Source organism: Grammomys surdaster, unplaced genomic scaffold (genome assembly GCF_004785775.1).
Source record: "Grammomys surdaster isolate TR1022 unplaced genomic scaffold, NIH_TR_1.0 64, whole genome shotgun sequence".
Taxonomy (NCBI): Eukaryota; Metazoa; Chordata; class Mammalia; order Rodentia; family Muridae; genus Grammomys; species Grammomys surdaster.
In genome coordinates, this window is record NW_021604566.1 from 11,824,071 (window position 1) to 11,848,001 (window position 23,931).

The following is a 23,931-nucleotide window of genomic DNA, read 5'->3' on the forward strand; positions in this document are numbered from 1 at the left end:
TATTTCTTCATGTATCCAAAGGGACCAAGGTGTTAGACACATCTTTTCCTCTTTTACCCTCTTAAATCTCTTCTGTAATATGAATCCTATGCCCATGATCTGTATTTTCCAGGACTATCTATCTCTGAGAAAATCTGTGTCTTGAGCCTGAAGTCCCATCTGGTAAATAGCTTAGCTTTTCTTACCATTAACAAATGCTGGCAAGAGTATAGGACATGACCTCAGACATAGATCAAGATCTGTCTACTTGATCAAGACACGGAAACAAACCTTCCTTCACTCCCAAATTGTTCTGCTGCTCCCTGTGACTAACTCTTCCTTCTGAGGCCTTCTTCTCTCCATCCAGCTAACATCTGGGTTATTCTAACAGACTCTGCCATGAGCTTTCTCACCTTTCTTATTGTCCTTAGCTTAGGGTTCTCAGCTTACTTAACCCTCAACTTGTCTTCTATTGTTCAAACTTCAAAATCTTTGCATACAGCCTCTGCAGTCTGGCACTCAGGCAGATGATGCTTCCTCCTCATCTTCCTCTTACCTCACCTCCTTCTTCTCCTTGGCAAAGTATTCAGAATGATTTGTATTCATCTTCTCATGAAGCATCTTTCTTGAGTTATCAAAGTTAGGAAAGCTTCAGGAGGTAGGGGAAGAGTGGCTTAATAGTTGAATAGCAACCACCAAAAACTGTCTGAGCCTTTGAAAAGGCCACACATTCTGTCAAGCAACTCCACAGAATACTTGAATGACATTTCCACATACAAACAGAAGCTGCAATGATAAGGAACATGTACATTAGTTACCTTTCATAGTGTTGTGACCCAAGACATGAAAAGAACCAATTTAGCGAAGAAGGGCTGATTCTGGCTCACAGTAGGAGGAAACATAGTTCCTCTTGGCAGGGAAGGCATGTGGCAGGGTTCTATGGCAATGGAAACTGGGTATTTCTAACCTTCTCAGATCTTGGCTCAACAGGACACCAGGAACAAACAAACAGTGAACCTGACTATGGAATCTAAAGGCCCATCCCCAGTGATCCACTTCTCAATGATTCTACAACCTCCCACATCAACACCATCAGCTGGAGACCAGGTACTCAAACTCGAGCATATGGAGGTCATTTCACACTCAAATTATAGCAATTGTGATTGTGTATGAAGCTATGTGAACACCATGCTATCCACATCTTCATCTTCACATTAGCTTCTGAAGATATGGGGTAAGGATGATATATGCATGTTTGCTGCTGAGAAAGCTCATAACATTCTGAGATCAGTTTGAAGTCAGCAAACTCAAGAGTACTTGGGCCAAGTTAGAACTAGAATCATGGCCAGACTATGCCATGGGGCAGAGTTGCATTAGAGGAATCACATTAAGAGACAGATGCTCTTCTTCTCATAATTCTCTGCTAAGCCAGCTTCATTTGTTGTCCTGGATGTCAGTGCCAACCTTTCCAGTCAAACTGGGGTCTCCAAAAAGATCAAGGTAGTCATCCTGGACCTGAAAGAACTCGCCCATCTCCCGCAGGGTCTTCAAGGCATTGGCAAGTTCCTTCTCCCCATCAGAGCCTGTCAGGTACATGGCAGCCACGACAGGCAGGTAGAAAGAGTAGAAAGCTGTCTTGTACTTGATAATAAATTTTCTTTTCAGTGTATCTACCGCATGGCTCTGGGGTGCTTCGATGATGTCTAGCGTCTGCTGAATCTCAGTCTGATAAGAACTCTGCAGAAAGAGCTCAGCAGGTTCACATAGTAGGATTGCTTCCTACAGTAGAACTTCAGCAGGTGGTAGATGGAGGCTTCCAGAAGCAGAGCACATCGTTGATGCCATCCAAGCCTATGCCTGGCTTCTGATAACAGCAGATCTGCCCCTGGCGAGTGAGGGAAGATCTACAAGAGGAGAAAGTGACCTCAGAATTATAGAGGCTGAGAGGGAGGGATATCAATAAACTATTGTTCAACAACAGAGAGAGAGAGAGAGAGAGAGAGAGAGAGAAATACTCACTAATATGGTCAGTAATCAGTGAATGCAGCCAATACAGAGTGAAGAACCTCTTGTTCTTCTCTAACTCTCCAAGTGCACTAATTTATATTTAAGGAATTACTCTTTCTACCCCTTTGCCTTATCAAGTTTGTGCTTCCTGGGGTACAGTAGGGTTATATATACAATGTTAACACCAACACCAGTTTCTCAGTGCATCTAGTGAGGTGTAGAACCCTGACTTCACCAATGGGAATGTTTTCTTACCCTGGAAGTGTAGGAATTTCCGTAAACTGAAGCATGATTTTTTTTTTCTGGGACCTATGTCTATGTAAAGCACATCAAAACTATTTTCTTTTGTGGAGACATGACCATGGTATTTGTAAATCTCATTAAGAAGGCTATTGCAGTCCATGAGGTCCCCTTTAGAACATACAATCCAACACATGAAACACAGGGACTTAGACATCATGCATTAAGCTGAATTGATGAGAAGAGTATTAGCTGTGTGAGTGTGACCAGTGTACATGTGAATGATGCTAGGTCCTTTCCTGAACACACAATTGGCTATAAATTACTCCCCATATGAACAAGGTCAGTTACAGGAAGTGATACAGGCTCACCCGAGTACATAACCCAACTAAGAAATTAGTGAAAGCAGCAGGCCTTGGACTTAGTAAGCAGGCAGCTTAGTGGTCATTCTCAGAGCCCGAGAACATTTCATACGCAGGAAATTCAACTTTGCTCCAATCGTTCCAAAGAACAGAAATTTTTCTCTCCACCTTATTCATTCAATAATTTTGGACAAAGACATTTCTTTCTTTCTTTGTATTGTGCTTGACTTCAGATGGCCTCTCAAAAGTATTTGATCAAACAATTTACCACTTACTACAAAAGGGGGATGGAGGGAGCTATCTTTCCATGAACCACAAACTAGTTTTTCGTTTCATTATTGGGAAACTATCATCTTATAAATTACTGATTATGTATTATTGGAATACAAAAATATATGTTCACATTTTTGTGGAAAGTAAGAGCCCTGAATAGTAGTTCGTAAATCACATTTCTAGTCCCCCTTGCACATCCCTAGTTCCATTAAAGTCTGTGAATTTGCTCAGCAAGCTGTATCAAGTTGTCCCTACTTGGTAGATAATAAGTCTACCTGAGAGATGGCCTTCCTCCGCAGGGCCAGTCTGTCTGAGGGGTATCGGATGACTTGTTGATTATTGTGACTTCAAAGGCCACTGACTCTGAGACTTTCAAGGTGGTCTGTAATGTCCTGAGTGTTGAGGCCACCTGTCAATGTTACTTCCAAATTAAAGAGGATTTGTTGGAAAATGAGGGTAAACTTCCTCCCCTTCAGATGAGACTGATCAACCCTGAGCAGTTCAACTTTTTCACTACCAGCTAGAAAGAGAAAGAACAACATCCCCAAGAAAGCCTCAATGCCTTTTACTGTTAGAACAGATACACTTGTCAAAAAAATGTAAATAGCCATTTACAGAGTTGTAGAAATGGAAAACAGTCCACAGTCTGCCACTTCTGTTAGTTATTGGAATCACTGGGTGCCATGCGTGTGAAAAGAATTAATTCAAGACGTAGAAATATATTTTGAGTATTTAAAACGTTGCAAATACTTGTCAGCCAGATTTCTCTTTGATATATTTTAAAAAGATATTGTTTGCTAAGTATGAAATGTGGGTTGCTTGGTGGGTTAGAAGTTACACATCTATGCTGATTTGTATTCCACAGACTTAGCATAGCCTCTTGAATACTCTAGTTTTGTGTGTGTGTGTGTGTGTTTTTAACCTTTTAATAAGGTTTGATTTCATTTTGTTTTTGAGACAGGATCTCACCATGTAGCTCAAGCTGGCCTACAATTACTCACTGTGTAGCCCAGGCTAGTCTTGAACTCCCAGTAATCCTCTTGCCTCAGAGAACTCACAGTAATCCTTCTGCTTCAGCCTCTCAATGCTGAGATTTGAGGCATGAATCATTATGTACTGCTAAAAGATATACATTAAACTCAAGTGCTAATAAATGTTGTACAGTGTTTTTACTTACTTCAGGACAATTTGGTTTTATTTGAGGATTTTATTCACTAGCACAGTGCATTTGCTTTATTTTCATCCTCCCTTCTTCCCCCTCTAACTCTTCTGTGTGTCTCTCACCTAACCATCCTCTCTGGAAATTATCACTTCTTCTATAATTATTTTTGTTTTACACACACACACACACACACACACACAGAGAGAGAGAGAGAGAGAGAGAGAGTAACACAAACACAGAGCACACTCAACAACACACAGAGACACAGACATATACAAACACATATACATAGACACTCACAGAGACATACAAACACAGACATGCACACATACACAGATACACACAAACACACACAGACACAGGAACACACACAGGTATACACACATAGAGAGATACACAGACATAGGTAGACAGATACACACAGACACAGAAAGATACACACATATGAACCTACTGAGTCCAGATAGAGGAATGCCCTCTCATACTCACAGCAGTTTGAATCACTGTGTGTGCTTGAGGCCACTTATGTCTTAGCAGCAGTGCAGGTCCTTCTGCTCCCTGCTGTCACTAAGAAAGCCAAGCAAGGTGGCTGCTGACTCACCTCCAAAGTTAACTCCCCAAGAGTCTCAGTTTCAGTTTAGGATAGAACTTTAAAAGACTTCAACTTCTTAAATTTACAAAGTTAAGAATTTCCTAACAAGTTTTAGAATGCACCTAGTCTTTAATATGTAAAGTTATACATTAAGTAAATTTTAACTTTTAATCTTAAGAGCTACTTAATGCTATAATACCAATTTCATTAGTTAATGTGTTTCATTTTGATTAACAAAGAAATAACTCAGTTACTCTGCTTAGATTATTGAATGGGCATTGAAGCTTTATTTCCAGGGCTAACAGTAAATTTTAAACATTTAACAAGACATGATTGGTTGGTTAAATATACCATGATATATTTTGTATGTTTAAAATGAAATTTGGGTTTATTATATAAATGAACATTTTCTTTTGACTTTTTCTCATTCTTGTTTTTATGATTTTAGATTTAAAATGTAGTCTGATCTGTTAAATGTAGAATTAGCATTATTCTTAGTATTTGTATAGCTCTCATCCTGAGCTGCCCCTGGCAGCAGAATAACTGTTGGAGCCTTTGTTGGCATTTAACCTGAGCTTTCTTGGACGTTATTTGCCTCAGCTCACCTTCAGATAAGCTCCAAGGTAAGACTCAACCTTACTGGCTCTGACCTCATAGTTTGTACACTATAACAGTATTGTATTACTGTTAATTTGAAATCTTTTAAAAACCCCACACATTTGCTACTAAACTTCTCTGGTGTTAATTAATCTGTCTTCATTCAGGCAGACAAGTCATGGATCGTGCTAGTCTCATACCGCTGTGGTTTGGATAAGAAATGTCCTACGTGTTTGTGCATTTGATTGCTTGGTTTTCAATTGGTGATACTGTTTTGAGAGGAAATTCGTCCTTTTGGAGGGTAAGCCTTTGTGGAGGAAGAATATCCATTAGAGGTGGGCTGTGAGGTTTAAAAGCACGGTGCTACTTCCTTTTCCTCAGCCCTGAATTCTGTATGCAGCTTCCTATGTCTGCCTCCATGCCTTCCCAGTCTGTTGCTATCTCTTCTCCACCATCATGCATTCTATCTCTCTGGACCTGAAAGCTCAAATAAACCCTTTCCTCCTATGTTACATTTTTATTCTATCTCAATTACAGAGAAATAACTAATATGATTACACACTGTTAAGGTGTGACAGAAGTGTAGTGCAAGTCAATCAGTGCACAGAACCAGGTTATTGTAGCATGTCTTCTTACTTTTCCTTAGATTACAGAACCCTATGGCATGCACTGCATTTACATGAACTATCCTAAGTGATGCTTACAACACCCTAAGTGATTGGTTCAAATATCTTAGTGGCATTTTAGTCACAAGGAAATTGAACCTTTGAGTGACTCATTAACTCACCCATTCATACAGCAATAGTACCTGGAATTTATACATAGTGTTTTCTGACTCCAAAGCTAGGTTTATAGTTGCTACACAATCAGAACAATTTTCAAAGAATAGTTGGGTTACACTTGCCAGTATCAGAAGTAGTCTTACATTTGCAACAAAATTGAATGCAGAAAAGAAGTAATGCCATGTTTTAATACATTACCAGAAAGTCAAGGATCCTTAAATCACTGGATTCAGTAAGTTCTCTACTGAGCTATATCCATTCCCTTCATTTCACTTCTTATTTTGAGACAAGATCTCACTAAATTTCTGCACTTGGACTTGAACTCAATCTGGAGTTCAGTCAGTCCATTCTGCTTCCAAGGTGACTGTCCTTAGTCACCAGGCCCAGTTGCTGTTTTCCCCACACTGTCTGGAATATCACAAACTAGTTTTAGGATTCCTGTAGGAATTCTACTATTGCCTGCCATGTAGCACTAGTCCCAGCAGAGAAAGTGATTCATGAGAGTAGCACAATCAGAATACCTTTCAGGCAGGAAACAGAATACCTTTCAGCTTCTGAAGCATGGCACACAATACTTGGTACCATCATGCATACCATTGCCAAGAAAGAAAACTAGACAGCATTGCTGGTTACCCATGTAAAACACTGTCCCTTACAGGGCAGTGATGAAGTCAGACCAAATCAAGAGACTCAGCTCAAAAAGAGTGTAAGCCTTGACCCCTTCTTGTACAGGCCTAGTGCTGAGAATGTGACCCTCTAAGCAAACGGCTGTCAGTTAATTAACTAAAATTAATTTTATCGCAATTGGGAAAACACATAGCACAGGATTATTAAAGTAAATTATGTCAATCAAACAAGAGAAGGAGCATGTTGTCAGTGAGAGGTTATGGGAATTCAGTGTCCAGACAGAAAAAGCCAGGAAGAATTCTCCCCTTGCATTCTCCTTTCCTGTGTGTGTCATTGTTCCAGAGCCACCGCTTCTAAGTGGCACAAGGACATAATTCATCCTCCTACATATGGACTGGGAGGTTACCCAACCCAGGTCCATTATTAATTCTTTGTTTGTGAGCTCTTAACCATGTAATTGTTTTAACGACTAGCAGGTGGCTCAGAGTTCCAGATTTACAGGACCTTAAATTCTATACGTAGAGAAATTAGTCAATATTAGAGACTCAGGGCTCTGGGTAAGACTACAAAACACTCCATTCATGACACATAAGTAGAGCTCACTGGCAACAGAGCAGGGAGACTGTGGACTGTGACCCAAACATGACAGGAGTCAGCATTCCTTCCTAGAGGAGCTGTGTGCTTGCTTCCCCGTCCTGAGAGCAGAGGTCTTCCCAAATGTGAACATTCAAGTGAATTGTTGTTGTATTTGCTTTATGTGTATATTTTTGGAGACAGAATTTCATTGTGTAACGAAGGTTGTCCTCAAAATGTCACATATTCTGACACCATCTCAATCTCAATCAACTGCCAGTGAGTTTGGGGTTCTGCTGTTGTTTTTTCTTCCTTTCTTTCTTTCCAGAGGGTTTCATGTAACCCAGGCTGTTCAAGCATGTTTAGGGTGAAGGATGACTTTCTCCTCACAAAATCTTTCCTGAAACAGTTTTGTCAACTGAAGCTGCTGTAGGATAAGCAGGTAGAAGCTGCACACTACTAGCAATTGGGATTTTTTTTTAATTGTACTGAGTTAATGTATCAGATAGTTCATCTATCTAAAATGTGTAGTCCAATGGCTTTAATATTCAGGAGTTATTTGCATAGTTCTGTGGCTATCACCACAGTCAATTTTAGAGTGCTTTAAATACCTAAGGAAAGGAAACTCAATTTACTGTCACATTCCCTACTTCAACTTCTATGGTTTGAGAACCTGTAACTTTAAATTTTAAATATTAATTTATTTGTGTGTGTGCACACATATGCCATGTGTAGTCAAAAGAAAATTGACAAGAGTTGATTCTTTCCTTTTACTGTGTGAGTCTTAAAGACTAAACTGGGATCATAAGTATTGGCAGAAAGGACATTTCCTCATTGAGCCATCTTGTCAACCTCAAACCATCTATAATCATGTAGAACCTTCAGTCAGACAGGATTCCCTGGATTCTTCCTGCTCTCATGTTCCTCTTCCTAGATCAAACAAGTTTTCCTTGAGAGAGCAAGGTCTGAGCAGAAGCAGCAAATGGGCCCCTAGTTTCTATTATAACTCCTGCTTCTCACCTCTCCTCTCTCTTAAACCTGTCTCTCCCTTGCTCTCTCCCTCTCTCCGTCACTCCATCCCTCCTCCATGCTACTCTTTCCTCCTCAGAATTCAACAAAGACAACACACTAGAAAACTTTTGATTGTTCAGGTAGCCTTCTCCAATTCTGTACTATTTCTTGAACATCAGTTTTTGAAGAAGTTATAAAAGGCATGAGCGAAAACAATGGAAAACATTAACTACAACTTCCAGGCTCTGAGGTGAGTCCACTTAGAGGACCACCCAAGCACCTGGTCTGTATAGTGAGCATCTGTAAACCTTGACCTTTGCCCAGCAGTCCTCTCAGTACTCTGTTCACAGTGGGTCATAGAATCCTCATCCAGATATTAACTGGGGAATCAGTTGAGGGAATAGAAGTCCTGAGAAGTTAATTAAACTCCCCAAAGCTTCAGCTAATAATTAGACAACCCAATTTTTCCACCAAAGCTACCTGGCTCCAAGTCTACATCTGAGTGATTATTGTCTCTGTCTCTTACTAACAACAGATAATGGAGCACAACTTTGTCTACAAAAGACAGTGTCTTGGATCTCACACTACAAATATGAAGTTTCTCATTAGGGCTGACTTTCTGTGGATTTTTGTTGTTTGTTTGTTTTTGTGTCAATAGTGAGCAATGCAATGTAGAGAGATCTTATTTCTGCCTTCTTCTCTGCCGGGTCTCCAAGTCTAACCACTCCGCAATAGATGACAGTTTACCTGCCTGTGTACAACTGTATGGAGTGTAGAAGTCTTCTTCATTGGGTTAAACAACTGCTGTGCCTCTGGGAGCCACAAAAAATACTCAACAAGTCTACCCCTATGGAGGTGCAAGAGTCATTTTCTAAGTTGTTAGAATTTTATACCCAGTCACATACTTTATAACAACATTGTGTTTAGTGATGAATTGTATACTCAGTGGTGGCTCCATAAGACTGTACTGGAACTGTAATGTTCTTTTAACTTAGTGACATTGTAGCCATCCTAACACCATAGCACAACAGATTCTCATATGTTTGTCATGGTTCTGCTGCAGATAAAGCACTGGCAAGTCATATAAATGTACACCAACATAGTTATGAGCAGTGTGGACACCTGATAACGATGGTTAAATGGTTGAGACTGGTATATTTACATTTGTACATGTATCATCCTTCTGCCTACAAGGAAGACATTTGCTGTAGAACAGCATGACAAGTTACTTAGGCAGCAGCTTCCCATGGGTTCTGTTGACTGTGTCTCTGGTTTGCATCAACGACTATCTTAAATGAGTGTCTTAAGTACCATATAGTTAGTGTACTCTATGATGTTTGAACATGGTCAGGTTGTTTCATGATGCAGAATGTATCCAGATATCATTAAGAAATGAGTGGTTCTAGGGATTTAGCTTAGTGGCTACAATGGTTAGAATAAAAATGTCCCCAAGAAGCTCAGATGTTTAAACTCCTGGCCCCTAATTGGTGGTGCTGTTTGGGGAGGTTTAGGAGGTATGGACTCACTGAAGGAGGTAGATCACTGGAGATGAGCTTTGAGAATTAAAAGACTTCTACCAATTCTAGTGCTCTTATTCTGACTTGTGCTTTTGGTTCAAGATGTGAACCCTTAGCTTCCTGCACCAGCTGCCATAGGCTGTCTTCTTCCATCCCTCTCCAATATGATGGGATCTTCCTCCTCTGGAGCCACAGCCCAAATAAAGTCTTTCTTCTCTAAATTGCCTTGGTTGTGATGTTTCATCACTGGATAGAAAGTGCAAACCCTGGGTTTTTGCGTTACCAACACCTGGGAGGAGATGATGGGATAGAAAAAAAGCCCTCACCAAAAGATCCAGAAAGGGGAGGGGGAGGAATTAAGTCATGTATGACTACATGTGTGTGTGTGTTAAGTATAGATGCTAGAAATGTATTTAGATGATAGTCATAAAGAACACATATGTAGAAAATACATATATTTACATATATATACATATACAAAAATAGATAGAATAAGGGTTCAACATATGTCATCTCATTTTATACTCATGACAGCCCTGTGAGGAAGGTACTGTTTTCATGTCCATGCCCACAGAGTCCAGAGTGTGGCAGAAAAATGGGGCAGAAAATAAGGCCTATATCAACATCTGAAAGAAACCAGTTGTCAGAGAGAAATACTGGAAACACTAACCAGGGCAACATGCAACAGAGCATGTGCAATAACAGCAGGTACTATACAACTATACAAATGGCTGACAAAGGTTCTGGGAACAGCAGATGTTGAGCTTTTGACATTTCTCCTAACTCTGTTTTACTTATTTTCTTGCAGTGAATTTCTTAAGAAACTGTCCCTGCTCCTACCACAATCCACATGTCCTTGACACACTTATTTTTCTGGCATAGAAGAATCCGGAAATCTCAATGGATATCTTGTTAACAAGAGTTGCACATGATGCTGGCTTAGATCACTGTCACAATCAACTTCACATGCTTTAATCTAGAGCTCTTGGCAAAGCTGTCTCCACTTGTTAGTAAGGAAAGCAGAGTTACCCTACTGTAAGCATTGTGATACTGAGTTGAGCTTTTCATCACGTAGATTTTAACAGTATAGTACAGTATTCTCTTTTAATCATTGAAAGTATTACACATGTACATAATGTATCTTTATCATAGTCATTCTTAGGATTCGTATCAGGATTCCCCCAACACACCTCCTTTGCTACTTTCACTTCCTTATTTACATTTAAAAAAACAATCCATGGATTCTAATTAGTGATGTCCATGTATGTACAGCACAGGAAAACATGCTGGGGCACAAGAGATCATTTTGTGACCACCACCCCAACACACACAGAGAGACACATACACACACAGACACACACAAACACAAACACACACACTATACTCATGTATACCATATGCACACACAGACACACAAGCACACACAGACACAGAGAGAGAGAGACACACACACACACACACACACACACACACTCACACAGAAAAGTGACTCTTTTCTCCAGCTCCCGTTAACCACACATCTATCCTCCTATGGCTCTTATATTTTTCTGCTCCTTCTTTAATGCTCCCTGAGCACTGAGCTGAAGGTGGACTGGGTTGATATAGATGTTCCCATCTCTGACAAATCACTCACTGTTGCTGATGTTTTGAAGCTTTAAGAAGCTGTGAGTCTCTTCATTAACCACTACTTGTTGCAATAAGAAGCTTCTCCCACCAAGGTTGGGAGAAGCAGAAATCTATAAATATAAGCATAAATATTCAGAAACAGTTTGATAATATGAGCATTTAGCAAAACAACAGCAGTGAATTCTCCCTAGGACCTGACCCCCTAGGCATGGTTCTGACTGTGTTTATGATTACCGGGTGTGAGAGTCCATCTCTGGAGCAACCCTCAGTGCAGTCGAGAGGAGGTGGTTACTTCACAAGTGGGCCTGCCACTGTTGCACTGATGGCAGGTGCATCTTATCTGGCAGATTATTAGAGCAAGACGAGCCCAGAACTGGGGAAGGTCACTGATATCTTCCACCGTCCACAGCACCTTGCAGCACTGTGAAAGCTAGGTATCAGGAGAGAATTTCCTGATACTTTCTAAATCTTTTTTTCTAAATAAGTAACATAATATATTTTTAAAGGCATAAATAACTTTCCACTATATTTATTGACAATATTTATTCTTTGATAATATCTTCAACTTCTGTTTTTATTAGCATATTTTGTCTTTAAATTTCAAATTAAAATTATTCTGAATTTCTATGAAAAAACCCACACATATTACCTTGCCAAATATGAATGTATATGTATATTACTCAAATTAGAACCAACTTATCATTTCAAATATATATCTTTGCTATGGTAAAAACAAATAGAAAACATTCTTCTTAAAACTCATCCAAAAGACTTACTGATTTCACAAGAATCAGACAAGTTCTCCCTACGCATGTACATGACCCTGATTAACTGCCTCCCATTTTAATAAGAGTAATAATGACACCTGCCTCGTGGGCTTACACACTATGTCCACACTTTCTAGGGTCCAGTTCACATAGTAGCTTCAGTTCATGTGGACAGCCACCTGATTACACAGTGGATTTTAACACTGTGAGGCTTGCTGAGGGAAGGATACCCTTGCCTGACCACTCATTGTGGCTTACAATAGAACTTGTATTTTTAATCTGAAGCCTTTCCTCAGGCTAAGATTTTTTCTTTTATTAATTCATGAAGGAGAAAAATATTATAAAATATGTTCTATTCATGTACACAGCTCAAACCTGAGTTGGTGAGCGTTTGCCATATCACTGTGCTTCCTGACTTCCACGCTGCCTGAAAGAGACAGTAAATTAAGTCTTTAATGTTACCTCTTAGAAAGGCAAGATGGCTGGTGATGAGTTGCAGGGGAGAAGATCTCTTGGAGTGCCAATTTGTTTGAGGACCGCAAAACAAACAAGTTGTGAACCAGGAGGACAGGGAACCTGGGAGGAATGGCAATTAGATATGACCCGAAGAGAATAAAACCCAACCCCAAATGGGCTGAACACATCAACTGCTATTAAATCATGGCTTTTATTTTTCCTCCGTTGCCCTTTTAATGTTTGGTTTCTCAATAAATGAAAGGAATCATTTGAAGTGAGGGTCTGGGCAAGGCAGGCCTTTGACCCCTAGCTCGACCACAGAGATCAAAGGCAGGCCCATATGTGTGAGATATTATCTTTTCAAGGCAAGTGGGCTGCTGTTTTGTGATGCAGTAGTGTGGAAACAGACAAATAGCTAGTTAGTGACTGCTGAGGAGAGATGATGGACTGGGGCTGAGCAGGAGATGGGAAAGTCTGAGGGACAGTGTGCCTCTGAAGTCTTTGTATTTTGTTTTGACTCTGGAGGATCCTTGAGGGGATTAATTACTCTACTTGTGACTTAATTCTAAGCCATCTTCCGTGTCCTGAGTGAAAACACAGCCTTGTAAACACACTTCTTACTTAATCTGTAAATTGCTCCCTATCTTTAAATGGTGAGTATTTTATTTTGCAAAGCAAGGATCTCACATGGATTTGCTACCCACAGGAACTCATGGCTAAGCTCTTCACTAGCACTCATCACAGAAAATGCCTTCTGTCAAATCTCAGTGTGAAAGGGAGACAAGTACCCCACAGCCACAGGGACATTCAATCTATAGGAAGATTATGATTCTCTTCTCTGCTCTGCCTCTGCCTCCCTCCCAAACATAATTAACCTCCAGGGGCCAACAGCTCTCCTTGTTATCTTTGGGGGGGTTGCTGTGCTGACAGGAGGATGTTGTCAACTCTCACGAATCACCACACAGCCGAGAAGCTTTTAGGGGCCTTAGCCTACCTACTGTCCTTCATCAGTTTGACCATTAATGGTCCTCAAAAAAAGAGTAAAGCAGACAGAAGGTTAGATGGATTTCAGCCTGTGTGGTTGAACTTGACCTTTATAGCGTTTTTCTTCACTGCACTCTGTGGTGATGCTTCCTATGGGGCAACCAGGCCTGCCTGAGCTGGTTCTGCTGCCCTGCTCTCCTCCCACAGTTAACATCCTGGTACCCACCCCACCCATACCCCGTCAGTCTATCCTCTTTTCCTTCCTTCTGTTGCCATCTTCTCTCACTCTTCCTTTCTCTCTTCTCTCTTCCTCTCTAGGCCCTACTTCCTCTTCACTGGACTCTCTCATTCTCTCACTACATGTACTGTTTTTTTCCCAACTTGATCGCTGATTTAGGTTTGTTTGTTTGTTTTTTTGGTGGTATACACAGTTATTTTTTTTAATTAATTTTTGTTGAATATTTTATTTACATTTCAGATGTTATCTCCTTTCCCCATTTCCCCCCACCCAGAAAATCCCTATCCCATCCCCCCCTCTCCTGCTTCTATGAGGATGTGCCCCAGCCCACCCACTTCCCCGCCCCTAAATTCCCCCACACTTGGGTATCCAGCTTCACGGGACCAAGGACCTCCTCTGCTCCCTATGCCCAACAATTAACTATCCTTTTATGTATATGAAACTGAAGCTAGGAGTAATTGCTGGCCCAGCCATAGTCACACAGCTGTTGGAACAGAGTCAAGTCTTGACATTCTCAACTAGCTTCCATACTATATTCAACTTCCTGTCATACAAGTGTTCCAGTGAAACATGTCATTCAGAAGGGTAGTAATGTGGGACATATCATCTACCCCTGCTCCTTCCTGGTGGCCATTGGTTTATAATGATTTTTATGAGCAATAAGCTTAAAAGTCGCATCATTCTCAAGGCTCTAATCCTGGTTTTCACTTTTAACATTACAGTCCGAAAGAACAGAAAGATCAGTGGTACTATTTTTTATCAAAAGGTATTTTACTTGTGATTATACTTTAATTCTGTAACTGATATGGGAATTGCAGTTTGTGCTTTATTTCCTTCTTAAAATTATATTTTGTAGACTGGATACTGCTTTAGATTCCCCTATCGCACATTTCATTTAATTTTGAGGAAGGTCGATATTCATTGTCTCCTCTTTCTATTGGAGTAAATAGTACTCTTCAGTCTTACTTTAAAATCCGCTCCATAGATGCTACTCTACCGTGTCCATCCAAACCATCTGCTACTTTCTCCTTTGAGGTCAAGCAGATTTTTGCCTTTTCCTAGTGCTTTAGGTTTTTAGAGATGCAGCCATCACCCTTGTGGGATAGAGTGGACACAACAGAACTTTCTTTTGTAAATATGTTTATCAAGATGCCTATTTCTACTTGCCCCAATGTATCTTAGAAACCAGAAAGCCAAATTCTTGATTTTTTTTTTTTGCCAGACAACTTTTAAACTAGCAGTTACCATTCCATCTAAGACACGGAGATCATTTTAGTAGAAAAATTAATTCAAACACTTTACTCACAATAAAGGGCTAATTTGATAGAATGTTATCTAGTAAATTGAGCACTAAGGATGTGTAACTTGACAATACTTGATGAAAACGCCTTGCAAATCTCTTCAATGTGCTTACTCTACGCTTATGGCAGACACTTCCCCACCTTCTGCGGATTGCCCTGCTTTTGGCTCCACTGTATCAGGACAAGTCTTATCACTCAGATGCTTCCTTCCCCAGTGCATAGTAAGTTCCTAAGGAATTGATCTTTTTTCTCCAAGCACCTGACACAGTGTTGAAAACTCAGTGGGCAACAATCCCTCTTTGTTCGGGTACATTGACTTCTATGTCAGAGTAAGTGGTGTGGGAGCAGTTGGCTGGATTCCAAATCATCTTTTAGTCCATTTCTCTGCACTGTGCTAATTACTACAGCTTTGAAAGAAGGAAAACAGTAGTCAGTATCTTCCATTGATTGACATATTGATACAATTTATGTGATCTTAGCAAATCAATTACTTCTTGGCCTTAAAACATTTCTATGCTACTGTAAATTGGAGTGTGCTGCAAGGCCAGAGATGTATAAATGCCCAGATGGTATGTCCTTCTCGATTCACTGAGACGTGGGAATTACTGTGGGGCCCATTATACTTATTCTATTGCCTTGATTTGACTTCGTTATTAGTAGATTTTGTGATATATATATATATAATAATTCTGTGAATGTATACATACAGATATCTGTGGTATGTTAATAAAATTGTGTGAGCAAACACATATCATTATACAAGTCTAGAGGACTAGACTTGAAGACCCAGGTTTTTGCTATTTCTTATCATGTTTAAGATAAATAATGTAAACATTTGATTATGTAGCAAATGCTTATGTGATTTTCCTATATGCCAAATAATATCTAAACCATTGGTTATAAACTTCCAGAAGTAATTATGACTTATTTGCTTCTCATAAAGAGTTATAGCTTCATATAGAAAAATGAGTCTTCTGTATGAGTCTCCTATAGGGTTATGTTGTGTGAACCAATGCTAGTCACACTGGTTAGGTTATATTCTGCTCCAAGGGTTGATTATATTAGTATGCAATAAATATGGACAAACATTTACCAAGTCCAGTTTTACTGTAGTAAATCAATAAAAAGTTGAGGTTTTGGACCTCATGAAAGTATGTTTCTCGTTTGAATGCCTCGTGGCACAGAGCCTAAGTGCTTAATAGCAGAATCACGGTTAATTCCTGTCAGTGACGAATGGATGCAGTGAGCCAGCTCAGCAAATAGCAGTTCCAAACTTCTCATCAAAGAGAACTGAAGATTTCAGGACAAGGACAGTACCAGCCCAGTCCTCAAACTCTAATGTTCAACTGGAATTATTTTCCCTCTGAGGAACTTACCAACTGTAATCTTTCTGGTTTCATAGTATGAATTTTTGTTAGATATTTGATTTATCATTCCTTAACCCAAATGAAAAACAGAAAGTCCCCATTGGATGCTTGTGTGAACTGATAGTACCTACATTGCCATTCATATTCTGGAAAAGTATTTCTCCTTTAGTATGAAGTTACTGGTGGGGCTTCATAGGGTAAGCAAATCATGTGCTTGAGTGTAGAGAAAATCCACAGCAAATGAATGGAAGACTTCTACATGTTTAATGCCCAGTTCTCCTTGTTAATTCAGTATGAGGGTTGAAGGTGCTTGCAAAAGCACAAAGCCTTTTTCCTAGAAATAATCTAGTGACTTCCTTATGTCATTCCACCCCAGTAAAAAGACCTGACCTCATAGATTTTTTCACAAGGACACAGCATGTGCTATTAGAACACAGCTGGAAAAGCTCGGCCTCAAGCATTTACTCTCTCATTAATGGAAGACCCAGTCCTCTCATGATCAGTCTCCTGATGGAAGGCCTGGAAACTGCTCACTGAGCCTCAGAGGAGAAGTAGTTTTTGTGAATAGGAAGAGTGCTGCTGCTGCCTGTGACCATTTTTTGAAGTTCAGTTAGTTGCACTGGTGCACTGAGCATGTTTCTGACAAATTAATCTTCAAGTCCTTATTTCCTTCTCTGACTCATTCCTTCCACATGTGCATCAAGTCTTTAATGGTTTCAGAGCATTTGAGCCACTTCTCTAACATAGCTAGGGCATCTCAGAATTGGGATCCCATTTTCCTTGTTCCTTTCTTTCTTTCTTTCTTTCTTTCTTTCTTTCTTTCTTCTTTTTCTTCCTCTCTCCCTCTCTCTCTCTCTCTCTTGTCTTTTTTCTTTTTTTTCTGGTTTCTCTCTTTTTAATTTTGTTGGAACAGGGTCTCTCTCTGTTGCCAGACAGGCATAAAACTCACCATAACTGTATTCCTCCTTCTCAGCTGCTGGGTAACAGGTAGAAACTATCACACACAACTGGTATTGGGCTTTAAATTGTGGCCAATCTTCTGGACACTGAATTAATCCATGGCCAGGAAGATTGTTTTTATATATTGTTTTCATCCTGTTATTTGCCATTTTTTCATTACCATAACAATTTTAAAAGACCAATTTCAATTCATATATTTATTTACCAGTTTCTCTAGACCACTTTTTGAACCAATACATCTTGATCAACTCCATTAATTAGCAACCAAACATAGTGATCACTCAGTCAAGTAGAAACAGTAACATTAATTTTGCCCATAAAGCTTATAAACTGCTGCAGGAACAAATAGTAAGCAAATAAATCCAGAAACAACTGAAGTGTGTACAAGTGCAGTGAAAGACCATGAACCAGGAGAGAACATGTGAAAGGCAGAGTTGGCCTAATCTGGCAAAGCAAGAAATGTTCTCCCTAGAAAGACACCAGAAGTCACCTGGATTGCAGAGAAAAAGAAGGTCTAAAACAGAAGTAAGGGATTCTTCAGACCCTTACAGCACTCCTTTGCTAAGAAACATCTCTTAGGGGGCTGGAGAGACAGCTTGGTAGGTGGAGCATGTGCTATGTAGGCATGAAGACTTGAGCTCAAATCCCCATCAGCCAGCATAGGAAAGCTTGGCATGGCTATATGTGTCTGGAACACCAGCAATGGAGACAGAGACATGCAGGTCCCTAAAATGGAAAGCTTCCAATTTAGTGAGACACTTTGTCTCATGCAATAAGATGGAGAGCAAAACAGACAGATGCTTAGTGTCCTCCTCTGGACTCTATATGTTCGTTCACACGTGGGTGTACAAACTGACATACATGTGTACATATCTGCAGCCCTCCTGCCCACACACGATCACATTCCCAAGTTGTTAGGAGTCTCTTACATACCAGAGGCCATGTCTGATTCTCAAAATATAATAAAAGCCCAGCCAAAATCCTTACTCAGCACTCAGTCTAGTAGGGAAGATAGATACTAAACACATGGCCATACCACGCTTTACATTATAGTCCGGAGGATAAGGAAAAATGAGCAAGCTAAGAAGTCCAGTTCTGGTTGAGCATTCTAACCCAAAACTCCTGACACATTCTGAACACTTTCATGAGGTTGTAAGTGGACAAATCTATACCTGACTCCATGTGAGAGTGCAAATCAAAGTCAGGCACACTTGAAATTATTTCTGGTAATATGCAAGAGTTTTAGACTGAGGTCTCATACCCAAGATGTCCCATTCCATAGGTACAAATACTTTAAAAATACAAATGTATGTAAAATTAACAACTGTTCTGCTCGTGAGTGTTTTAGACAAAATATAGTCAAAGTTGACAGAACTTTGTGGTTCCCAGAGACCAGCATAGGTCATTTGGTGCTGATCTGTGGCCAAGGGCATGCTGAGGCAGGAGTGTGACAAGACTTTCCTGCTCTTCCTCATGAGCACAGCAAACCAAGTACCTGAGACCATTCTTGGCTGAGCTGCTGTTGCTGCTGTCACTGTCATTATTGATCATGGTACTGCTCCCTTTTGCTTTCAGCTTTTTGAGACAAGATCACACTGTATAGCTCAGACTGGTGAGGCCTGGCCATCCTTTTGCCTCAGAAACCTTCAGTACTGGCTTCTCCTTTTGTAAGCAGAGAACAGAGCTAGATCTGTTCTTGGGTATTATAGTTCTTCAATGTCTATGAGTTCAAGTTGATTTTATTTTTCCTTTTTTTACTTGTCTTGTTCTGAAAGGCAGTTTTCTTTTATTGCAAGCTATGCAATACTGCTTCTTCTTTAACTTTACCAAATGTTTTTTTTTCCCAAAAGACATTGGTTGGAGTGCGGTCCTTGGGAGGTGTTTGGTTTCTAGGTGTCATTCAGTGTGTCGATTTACATAAATGAACATCTGGGAGAGGGAGCAACCGGAAGAGAGATCAGTTCCCCCAAAATTATAAAAGCAGGAAAACTCAAAACAAAGAAATCCAACAAGACTAGTGACTTCAGTGATATGGCAAACTGGCCAACACCAGGTGAATTGGTTAACACTGGGTCTCAGAGTGTTATCAGCCAAGGAAATAAAAAGCCACAAATTCGAAAAGAAAAAGAAGAGAAGATTGAAAAAAGAAGCAACAGTAAGAACAAAGAGAACTGGGAAGCAAAACTCGATGGTCCTATTGAGAATGTCAGCGAGGATGAGGTCAATCAAGCAGCCAGCAGAAGAGAGCTAATAAGCAAAAATGGGAGCCACTCCACTTAGATGATGTGAGACCAGACAGCCAGGAAAGACCTGGGTCCCAGAACAGCTCTAGATGTCAACCTGAAGCAAATAAACCAGCACACGGTAATAGAAAAAGTGATACACGAAGTTGGAGACGGGATAGAGAAAAGAGGGTTGATCAAGATAAAGTATCCAGTGTGAGAAGTGAAGGTGGCACCATCCGAGGTTCCACTAGAGGATGGGGAAGAGGCTGGGGCCGAGGAAGAGGCCGAGGTCAAGGAAACCCTAGATTGAACTTTGATTATTCATATGGTTATCGAGAGCCAGGGGAAAGGACTGAGCAGCCATTTCCTACAGAGCTTAACACCAGGATGATGTATTACTATGATGATGGAACAGGTGTACAGGTATATCCTGTGGAAGAAACACTGCTTAACAAGTACATTAAGTGCCAAATTGAGTATTACTTCAGCATAGATAACTTGGAAAGGGACTTCTTTCTTCGAAGGAAGATGGATGAGCAGGAATTGCTGCCCATTTCCCTGATTGCTGATTTTCACCATGTGCAGGTTGTCACCACAAACCTCAATCTCATGTTGGAGGCACATGCTGGATAGCACAGAAGTAGAAATTGTGGATGAGAAAATGAGGAAAAAGATAGAACCAGAGAAATGGCCAATTCCAAGTCCTCCTGCACAAAATGTGCCACAAACAGACTTCTCTCAGTTGATTGATTGTTCAGCGCTCATATCTGGCCAGGCCTTTGGCCCCCATACAGTCAGAGTGATGATCTACTGATGCTCTTGGATGTCATATGACCGGAATATACAGTGGAGTAGGTGACTCCCTGAAATACCATGTAACTATGAGAGCAAATCGTGCTGCAGAAGTGAGAGTGACCATACTGTCTTCTGTGCAAGAATGTCTACGCCCACCCCCTTGTGGAGAAGGTTGGCCAGCCTGTATTGGAGAAAACCACCTTTACCATAACGATGTGAGACAGACCAGAGGACTGCTGTTACTGTAGGAGCTTCTCCTCTCTATGTCATTAGCTTAGGCTGCACGGGCTACTTCATGGTGGGAAAGTTAATTGTTATCATTGGGGAAATACTGCAAATTCTATCTTTTGTTTCCAGGCATTTATACTTTGCCCAGATCAATAAAGCAGAAAAAGAGAGGATTCAGTAGTATTTCCTGTCAGCTACGCCAGCATAGCTGACTGAATTCCTTGGATCAGCGGAGGGCTGAGGGCGAGAGAAAGAAAGACAAGGAGTCATCTGGTAAAGACCTAATGCTCTATTTTCAACTGCATAGCTCCCTTTTATACTCCCCACAAAACAGAAACACAAACAGGAACAGGAATGAAAACAGGAACAAGGAGATACACTTGGCAGCCTACCACCCAAGCTTGGATTTCTCCTCGAGCAGTCTCCTCAGGGAAATGCATAGAGACGGGGATCGGGCACAACAGCACAGGTGCAGAGGATGGTGACTCACAATTTCCAAAATTGTTAGGTCCTTTGCTATTTGACTTGCTCTTTAATATAGTATACTTTGCATAACTCACATGTTGTTGTATTTCACATGTACTATAAGATGTATTAATGTGAATACTTAAGGGATAAGAAATTTAAGTTAAATAAATAAGGGCATTTTTCCTTTATGCTTCAAAAAAAGGCATTGGTCAATTATCTTTAACACAGATTTGGTCAAGTTATTGTCAACATAAAGTAGTTGCTACTTGTTTTTTTAAAATTTACCTTATGTACTGGTTGGTTTTCTGTCAACTTGACACAAGCTAGAGTCATCAGACAGGAAGGAGCTTCGGTTGAGGAAATGTCTCCTTAAAATCCATCTGTAAGTTATATTCTCAATTAATGATCAATGGAGGAGGGCCCAACCCTTGGTGGATGGTTGCCATCCCTGGGCTGGTAATCCTGGCTTTCTAAGAAAGCCATGTGAAGCAAGCCAGTAAGCAGCATCTCTCCATGGCCTCTGTATCAGCTCCTGCTTCCAAGTTCCAGCCCTCCTTGAGTTCCTGTCTTGACTTCCTCCAATGATGGAGTATGACCTGGAAGAATAAGCCAAATAAACCCTTTCCTCTCCAACTTGCATTTTTTTTTTTTGTAGCAGTAGAATCCCTAACAAAAACAACTTATATTTGTATTATAAAAATGTTTCAAAATACATTTATTATATCTATTTATTTATACAATTATTTATGTGTATGTCTGGGGCAGCAGGGGCACACAGGCCATCTCAAGCATATGGAAATCAGACAACTTTTGGAAGGTGGTTCTCTTTCCACCATGCGGAGCCCAGGGATTGAATTCAGATTGTTCAGTTGGAAGTAGGTGCTTTTACACAATGAGCCATCTCACCAGCCCCTGTTTGTATTTTTATTGTATTTAAAAATCTGTTCCTTTTTATATTAATGAAAAAAAGCACTAATACCTTTTTTGGTGTGGCTTGCTGCTTCCTCCGTCTTACTTCTTCCCCTCTTCCATATCTGACACTTTAGACTCAATCATGTCCTTTCCTCTTTCTCCCATAGCTGTATTTCACTTTCTTAGATTGCTTGCTTTTAATTTGTGCAAGTATTGCCTTTAAGTTTTAAATGCTTTATTATACACAGGACATCTTCTAACTATTGTTGCTTTCACAGATTGCCACTTAAAAACATCTTCATAATATGTTTGCTACACATTATCTTTGTGGTTAGTAAGTAACCACATCAACTATGGAATAAAAAATGCACTGCTTTTATTTTGCTAACCTTCCTCCTTGTTGTTGAAGCCTTCTGGCATAAATGTATACTCATGATAACTTTTAAATCCAGATTGGTACACACCCTATTTTTTCACATGCTTATATTTAAGAACCATCTTAATTAGGCTGCTTATGATCTATTCTTGGAAGCAGACTTATCAGGAACTAAGGCCAGGTTCTCAATGCCACAGTTGCTCTGTCTTCCACACAGATATAGATAGCCACCTAGTTGTTTATTTGGTGTGTACTCTGTGCTAGGCATTTAAACACCACTGGAGGAGGATGGCAGGACTAGCTCTGATCTCCCAGGCCCGCTGCTGGGTCATAGTACACAGAACAACAGAGGTACCTGGTAATGTTTATACTTGAGCTCATTTCAATATTCTGTCTTTAGTCATTAACAAGTTGGCTTCCTTAGAAGCAAAAGATCTCTTGGAGACTTCTGGCAAGCTGCAAAATGTAAAATGTTGTTTTCCACTTTATTTACCATAAATCTTGTCCTACTTATAATTTTTAAAATAAACAAGTGTAGGGTGAATAGAAGGGTGGTGAAGAGACTTAATAAAAAATGGCTAGCTGTCCACAGAAATGTCCTGCTTGGTGGGAACTTTTCCTTAACGGTATGCTGTTGATGAGAAACTGCCCTGTCAGGTAGTGTATTTCCTAGTATCCTTTGCCTGGCGAACAACCTGTGCGATTGAGGTCTGTCCAAAGGCATTGGGTGAATGGGTTGAATATCCCAAACACTACCATTTCCTCCTGTATTTAGTGGATATAGTCACCCCTACGGCTAGTCTGAGAGCCACAAATTGGAAATAACCCGAGTTTTGTGCCACCACATAGGGTCAAAATCACCTGTCCAAGAATGGCTCATCTAGGGCTGTGACATGAAGGACAATAAACTTTCCATTTTGCCAGGTCTCTCCTGTTAGGGTGAGTTTCTATAGCAGTTAGTAGGAATTAGCTTTATAAAGACATATAAATACATATTCACACTGTAAATAGGCAACCAGAAAATGTATGGCCCCGGCATACATTCATGAGAACTTTCTTCCTGCTCCTGTGACAAATACATTAATTCATCACCCCTCTCTAAAGCTCTTCATTATATGAGCAGTGTTATAAAAGTCTTTCAGCAGTTATAGCTGATCAACTTAAAAGTTTATAACTGATTAATACTAACTTCGCTCAGATTTGAAGGAGGTTAGAGTCATTTCAAAGTTCTTCAGTAGAAACCATGCTGTGGTCATTGTTCAACATATTCAGAGAGAACTGCAGGGTACCTATGAACAAAATGAGCAACTTGTCTCTAGTCAAAATCAGCAATAATAAGCCCTAACTGAAGGCTATCCACCTATCTAGACTGGAATGCTTCAAAGAGAACATTTTGGATGAAGACCTCTTACTGACTTAAAGGTAAATTCTGTGGTTTTCCTATTCATTTTCCCAACCTATCCGCTTCACAAAATACACCTCACGCTATATGTTCTTACGGTCCTT

The 23,931-nt window shown here is 40.2% G+C and overlaps 2 pseudogenes; one reads left to right on the forward strand and one right to left on the reverse strand.

The window, feature by feature from the left end:
- Nucleotides 1-1,389: 1,389 nt before the first annotated feature.
- On the reverse strand, nt 1,390-18,972 carry LOC114622508 (annotated as a pseudogene).
- Nucleotides 18,973-19,380: 408 nt separating this feature from the next.
- Nucleotides 19,381-20,460, forward strand: LOC114623857 (annotated as a pseudogene).
- The last annotated feature ends 3,471 nt before the right edge of the window (nt 20,461-23,931 follow it).